This window comes from Atta cephalotes, assembly GCF_000143395.1.
Source record: "Atta cephalotes unplaced genomic scaffold scaffold00003, whole genome shotgun sequence".
Taxonomy (NCBI): Eukaryota; Metazoa; Arthropoda; class Insecta; order Hymenoptera; family Formicidae; genus Atta; species Atta cephalotes.
This window is the reverse complement of record NW_012130067.1, coordinates 27977-36249: the sequence shown is the minus strand read 5'-3', so window position 1 is coordinate 36249 and position 8273 is coordinate 27977. Positions and strand designations below refer to the sequence as shown.

Here is an 8273-nt window from a genome sequence, read left to right as displayed (position 1 = left end):
GAAGAGATACTAGTATTAGGTACTAAGTAAGTAAACGTAAGTAAAATTTAATTTAGTTTTAGTAAAGTAATTTAAACTAAAGAAGAACATAGTACACATATATATATATATATATATATATATATATATATATAATTGCGTATCAAGCTGCAGAGACGTTATATCAACGAAAATTGAATAAGAGCAAAATAAGTATGGATTCCTAAAGAACTCTAGAAGGAACAATGCGAAAAGAGGAAAAAATGGGAAATGGGTAATGGATTATGTATGAGAACGCATTGCAAACGATTTGTTAAATAAAAAGAGAAAGAGTTGAATTAAATAGTCCATAATAATAGCTTAGCAAGAACTAGATCATGATTGATAGTATCAAAAGTCTTTGAAAAAAAGAATAATGGGAGCAAATGACGAGCTTCTGTCAAAACTCTGTCACAAGACACAAAACAGAATTAGACATACAGCAGTGAAGTTATTATACTACTAAGCAATGGAAATTAGATTGGTACTATATAGGAATGGTATTCAATCTGCAGAAAAAAATAAATGATGTGAAATACAAATGATGTTGATGGAAACAAGCGGATACAAGAATTTTTGACAGAAATGACAGCAAAGAGGATATATAAAACGGAAGGAAGAAGGAGAAGCGAACTTTTGGTAGCGAATGGAATTCTTTCAAAGAAAAGAAAATACACTTTCAGTTAAAGGAACATTGATAATGATCAAAATATTGAAGGATGCACTGTACAAGCATGCATCCTAAATCGTAAGGACTAGTAAGTTTGAGTTTTTTAAGAAGTTCAGACATTGATATAGAATTAAAAATTATACTCATCAGGAATAGAGAAGTAGAGAATAAGAAATGATGTATGAAAAAAGGAAGAATTGGAAGGAAGCGAATCTATGAAATTATTATTAGAAAGAGAGATCTAGGAAAAGATATAGAATAGAAAAAGGAATTGTAATAATATATAATATAATGGCATTTGAAATGTTTTCAGAGATATCAAAACTTGTGACTCCTACAGTGAAATTATGTATAAACTAATCGTAGTAATTGCAACGTATTCTGTAATAATAGTCACTCATTAAAACTCGATGGAACTAAATTTTATAATAGTTAATTAATGCTTACATGAATTAAAATTTACTAATTTGTTTGTTGTAAAGTCTCAATTATTCATTATTATAACTAAATTATTACTAAAATTTAATTACCATGCTAAATTTTCTTGATTTCGCCAAACTAATATTTCTTCCTCATGGTAACAATGTTGCATGATTCTAACAAGTAAGTATATTACATTGTGATATTGTTATGATATTTCATTGCAATTTTTCTAACGGCGGACGCTTTAACGCTCATTTTAACGTTACAGCAACATCACAATATTTTTTTCAATGTTTAGAATTTACACTCTTCCAATTAAATATTTCTGTAATTTCTACAATCTTTCTGTATGGATAGTTTGTTTCAAAAAATTTTGAGTAAAAAATAATGAAATCAATGTTACATTTTTTATGGAAAATATTTATTGAAAAAATGACTAAATGTTCGTTGCAAAGAAGAATTTAGAGAGAATAATTGCGCACGGCATGCCAAGAGCAAAGGAGACCAATGGACTATACGCGATTCTTTACGGATCTAATTGAGTGCGGAGATAACACGACCGATTCCTGCCAGGCAATAACGTTCCCTTGCCTCCGCTCTCTTTAATGGCCAAACTAATCGCTGCTGGTACCCTAACTATACTCAGACATGCTGCACATTTTATTCGTACGTTCGCTATCGATTGTTTTAGGATCAAATCTTTATCACTGCGTTCAATTTTATGTAAAGAAAGATATATATGATATTGAATTTTATCTCACAATATTTCGTCTTGATAACAATCAATTTAGATATTAATATTCCTGATTATTTAGTTATATTAAATGAATAATATATTAATGCTTAAATATTTCTGTGTGAATTCATATACATATCTGATTCTGCAAATTGCGCGCCGAAATTTATTTTAGTGTTGAAACTTGTAAGCAGAACCGGAGTAGTAATATGAAATATCATTTACTAAATTGACATTTACTAAATTTAATAATTTTTTAAATGCTAATAAGCATTTTCATAAGAATGTTAATAATAAAATGTTAATAATAAAATGTTAAAAAAAGAATCTAAGCCTGCAAATAATTTTATTGAATAAAATATTGCCTCAATCAGGATTTAAATCAAAACTCCCGACTTTCCAGCATCATATTGATTCGATCGAATTGTCGACAATAACTAATATCTAGTAAACGAACATTATATTTCAAAAAACGCGTAATAAACTATATGATACGATATGAATTTTTAGACCAAATATAAATTAAATAAGAGGAATTTTATATTCGATCACTCGACTTAAAAAAATTTTTAAATACGCATTAAATGAAGCAAGGTTTATACTCAATTGTATCACAATAAGTTTTATTTTTGTCTGCTTTCTTAAGGGGATGATTATATCGAAATTAAAATATTTTCAAAAATAGCTCTCATCTCTGTACTAGAATTTCGGTACAAATCATTCTTTTATATTAAGGATATAAATGAAATTTATTGTACAAACGAGTACAAAAGATCACGAAAGAGTGTCTGTTTGCGAATTTAAAGTATCTCAAAATAGAGTGCTAGCATTTTTTTAATTCATACCTTTTAACCTCTTTAATGTACAAACGAATATAAATCTAGTTTAATTTAATGTATTATGTTATGATATAACATTTTAAACTCTCGTGTGGTCATTCAGTATTAATAGCTCGTGTTAATAGTCCATTTTAAGTGTAAAGCGATTTATCGCTGTCGTTGATAGACACTATACACGCTTTCAAGCATAAAGATGTGCGATGGTCACTTACGAGATCTCGGAAGACACGTGAAACTTGAGATCGCTGCTGGATATATAAGTATTCCCGAAGGCGAAGGGCAATTTGTCCCGGTCATTTGGTGAGTCCACGGGGACTCCCTGACTGTAATCCAATCACTAGCCACACTCTTTCTCTTTGCGCTTCCACCCTCTTCTTATAGCTTCTCACTCCATCCTTTCATGTCTATGTGCCTGTCCTTGTTCCCACCCTCCACCACTCCAGCAACTCCCCTATCTGGTCGTCATTGAGTCTCCTGCAATCTTGACCGAGTGACGACTGCTCTGAATTGTGCAGGGATTCTACTTTTGCAAGTGCGATCGAAAGCCAAATGTACCATGGATATATGTACCATTGTAAGCATTGTAATTGGTATACAAATTTTGATGACACGATTTCGTGATAATATTTCAATGATTAGCAACTTCGAATTATGTGTACTAAAATTCATAAACTAACTGCAAAATAATTAATAGTGAGCTAATGTTTATTACTTCCATAAGAATAATTTATTAGTAACTTTTTTTTATTTTGAAGCTAATGCATTAATACTTTGTACGCTTTTAAAAATATATTTTTAATGGCTTTTATCTCTGCATTTTGATAAAACATCTGCATATATTAATAATACGCATATGTAATTAATTATGAATAACATTTATTATGTAAATCTTTTAAATATATATATATATATATATATGTGTATGTGTATATATATATATATATATATATATATATGTGTATATATGTACAAAATGTAAAATAAGGTAATAAATTCCCTATATTACATATTATTAAAAAAATGTATATGAACATATATCCGCAAGTCCACTGCATATATAATAGTATATAGTTCAAAATGTTCGCAGGACTAATTATTGAATAACCCCATGATCTCCTGATCTAATTTTTCTAGATTATCTGTGGGGACACTTCAAGTTCTTAATTTATCTAAGTTCTAATCGCCAATAAAAATATGCTACAGGAACACATTTTTTATGTTTGTAATACCATTCACAATTGCTTCGGAATCTTTAAAAGAATGCGTCTGACGTGTTCAATTGTGAATTGAATCAAATGAGATACTTTGAACATTATAAATACCTTATTTAAACTATAATATATATCATGTCTTTTTATTGCGACTTATCTTAATGAAATTCGAACCTCTGTTTCGAATTCGATCATGAATCTTCTGTCTTATGTGCTACACCATTTCTTCCATTGACAGTTGTCTACTTACATTATAATAATTGTCTATTTACATTATAATCAAATCATGTAGGTTTAATATATCATACTTTCTTGTTTTTATTATTAAGAACAAGAAAGTGTAATATTAAACTATTTATATCTTTTTAGATTAATGTATTTATATATATGCGTATACCTAATCTGGAATTTAAATCCCCAAGTATGATATATTAGGTGTAGTAAAAAGAAATCCATTATTTTTTCATTCAATTTCATGCAAAAATAATGGATTTCTTTTTATTACACCTAATACTATTTAATACATTAATTCTTAATACGTTAATACGTTAATTCTTAATACGTTACAAGAATACTTTTTAGAAATTATCAATGTTAAAAAATGTTTATTTAATTAGAACATTATACTATTTTTATATATATTACAAACGTAGATGAAATTCTGATATTTCATGAACTATTTTTTAACGTATGTACTATATATCTATACCAACTTTATACTATATTTACATTTAATAAACGCACAATATACCATGTGTTTATTGGGTATATTATACAATGTGGCTACAAAGTTTTAGGTCTGAACTGATAAATAAAACAGGAAGCATTATAAATAAATTTTTATTATCAATTATTCTACATATGATCCTTGTATATCTCTGCCAACTGCTCCAGAGTGTGCTAGAAATCTGCTGGAACGCTTCATAGTTCCCCGATTAGGTCTTGATGTCGTCGAATTGCCATCCTCCAGTTTCAATTTTGGCTTTGGAAACAAAAAGTAATCCTCTGGTGCCAAATCCGATCAGTACGAAGAGATGATGTAGCGATAACATTTTTTTTTTACCAAAAATTGGCGAGTTACTACTGCATTGCGAGACATTATTGTGCAGGAAGAATCAATTATTGTTTGCGTACAAATCCAGATACATACGCGCGATGCGCTTCAACAGCCGATCCATTACCTATATATATATATCCGTAGAATGCTGTATTCACTGTTTGTCCTTCAGGAATGAATTGTAAATCATTCCCCTGGAGTCAAATTAGTTCCTGCACGATAAAGCGCCGTCTCACAATACAGAAGTAATTTGCTAGTTTTTGGCAAAAAAAAAATGTTACTGTGCTACATCATCTCCATACTCACTGGTATCGGCAGATTATTTTTTGTTTCTAAAGTTTGTTTCTGAAATTAAACTGAAAAAATAATAGCAAGACAATTCAGGATAACGTAATGAAGGAGCTACGAAGCATTCTAGCAACGGATTGCCATTACGCTTTAGTGCGGCAGAATGCATCAAATGATGTGTAGTCTTACAAGAATAGTATGAAGAATAATTGATAATATAAATTTATTTACGATGCTTTTTATTTTGTTTATCAGCTCAGTCCTAAAATTTTTTAGCCACACTGTGTATTTAAAAAGTGCATCATATTTATTTTTATATTATAGTTTTTTCGATTATCTTAATATTATAAAATCCGTATTATATACGTTTATGTTTTTTCGTGACTGACATATGTAGGTATAAAAGCTATAGGTATACGAATTTCCACCAGAATCGTGCCTGTAGGCGAATGCTATATACGTGATATATGTCGATCTGAGAAGGGCTGTGATGCGAATTAGCCTTGTTGCAAGACGGCCCTTTATGCTGCTGCCTCACATGTACCTTTCTTTTCTCTGCCTTTAAACTGGCTGATCTTGCCCCAACGACGAAACTACGAAACGTGGTTTGACGTGCCTTTTGCGCAGAATTCTACTTTTTCCCCGTTAACATGTGAATATCTTTTTCCCCTTTTATTCCAACCACGAGAAACAAAAGGAAAATGTATTTTTCTTGAAGGATAGTTCCCGCCACGTTTCGCTTTCTCGACTGCATCATCTATCGCTTGGAAAGATGCAAATTCGATTTTTTATAATATGCATATTAATGATTATACTATACACACGCTATTGTGCATTTTTTGATATGCAATTACATCAATTTATACATTCTTTTTTACATAAATTGATTCATTTTATTATTTTAGAAATAAAATTTTATCATAATGATTGCATATCATAAGAAATGAATATTTTATATATATATATATATATATATACATATTTTAATTTTTTATAATATTCATATCGTATAATTTGAGATAAAATTACTCCTAAATTATTTATTTTTTAATAATTTTGTTTTAATGTATTTTTATGGAACTAGAGAATTAAACGAAATAAAGTCACATCATATTGATATTATATAAGTATATATTACATAAGTAAAAAAAGTAACGCTCTATAATGATTGAAGCTAAATTTTAGCTGAAGTGCTTTCAATAATTCCATGTAAATTTACATACCATTTATACATCATATTCGTAGCTTAAATAGCACGTCGAATTGATTTTCCGGACTTAGAAATGCAATTAAATTACTATAGTAATATTAAATTGACAAGCAATTTAATAATTTGATGCTCAATTAGCAGTTTAAGGAGATCTTAATGACTGATAAACTGAAAATTTGTAAATAAATTTAAATTTTCCATACGAAGAGAGGTCCACCTATCTCTCATCTATCTAGAGTTTCTACGCGAAGCGTAACTTTTTAACAAATAACGAGGCTAAAACCTGTTGAAGATTGTTCAAGATCATGACAAGATCAAGGTCATCAGGACTGGTTCTTCTGTATAATTATATAAAATTTTTGTACACGGAAAAAAACACTTCCAATAAAATGCTTATTAATTGAGAATTAAAGATAAACCGTTCAGAACGCTTGTAATATTCTTGCATTTCATGAATGCTTTTTTTCAATACATGTTAATATTGTCTAACTAATGACAACTAATTATGAAATTACTGTAATAATTGCTAACAAAAATTTTAAAATTGCATTCTTTGGTTACAATAAGTATTTATCGATTTAAAAATATATTTATTTAAAGTGTGAATAATATAATTATGAATTATAAACTGACAATGAGTATGATATCTAAATAACTCGTTTTTATTTCAGATTTGTTTCAGACAAATAACTGTTTTTGTAAATCTCAAAAATTAATTAAGTAATAACCGAGACATTTTCAATCTTTAATTTTGACATATTTATTTTTTTACATCGTTATTATTTAATTAATTTTAGACAATTTACACATTGGATTTAACGGAACTTTCCCTATCAAACGATGAATTGGTTATAAGATTATATTTTGATGTTAACTGCTTACATTTATTGGACATGGTTTGATTAAATATTTATAAATGTTATATCAATGGAAACTTGTCTGATTATTATTTGGCCTCTTATTACCTTTATTTTTTAAGTTTTGTTAATATGTAAATTTTGTGTAAGTTATTTTATCATTTGTATGCTTTAACTATAAACTATAATATAACTAATGAAGGATTTGTGAGCCGAAACATTTTACTATTTTATTAAATTATTAAATTATTTAAACACCTTATTTGCTCGTTTCTTGATTATTTTAAATTAAGTTAAATAAATATACATATATGTATGTACATATATATATACATATATACGCATATTAAATATTTAATACTACATAAAATTACTTATAATTATATTGTTTATAATATTTATAACATTTATACTTAATACTTTGCTGAACTTAAAGTTAATATTTTCACTATGTATCTACATACATATGAAATTATGTTATTGTATCATTTTTTTGTTGATTCACATTTAGAACAACCTAGCAAACAAGAATGTATTAAAATGGATTGAAATTTTTTTCTATCCGAATATTAAATAGTGTAGCGTATTTTAAATAATGAATACTTTTTTGGATTCAATTGGATTCAATTAAATTCAATTAGATGCAATTGAATTCAAAAATTGCATTTCCTATTCAAAATTTTGAATTGAATAGTATTCATAATATGTGTGTTGTGCATAATGAAAAAGCTAATATTATTTTTAGATTGAAAGGCATAGAGAAGCTCCATGCAATTCCTATAAATGAATAAAAATGCATTCAGGATTGAAAAGCATTCATTTTAATATTCGTGAATCAATATTTCTGAAAATCTGAATCTATTTTAATTCATTTCAATTCATTCTCGTTTGCTGGGAAAAGAATAGTACAACATTTAGAATAGTTATTCTTTTCATGTTCTCTTTTTGTCTCTCTCTCTCTCTC

General features: G+C 28.0%; 1 pseudogene; it reads right to left on the bottom strand.

Annotated features, from left to right (window-relative positions):
* Window positions 1-2894: 2894 nt before the first annotated feature.
* Window positions 2895-3268, bottom strand: LOC105625687 (annotated as a pseudogene).
* Between the last annotated feature and the right edge of the window lie 5005 nt (window positions 3269-8273).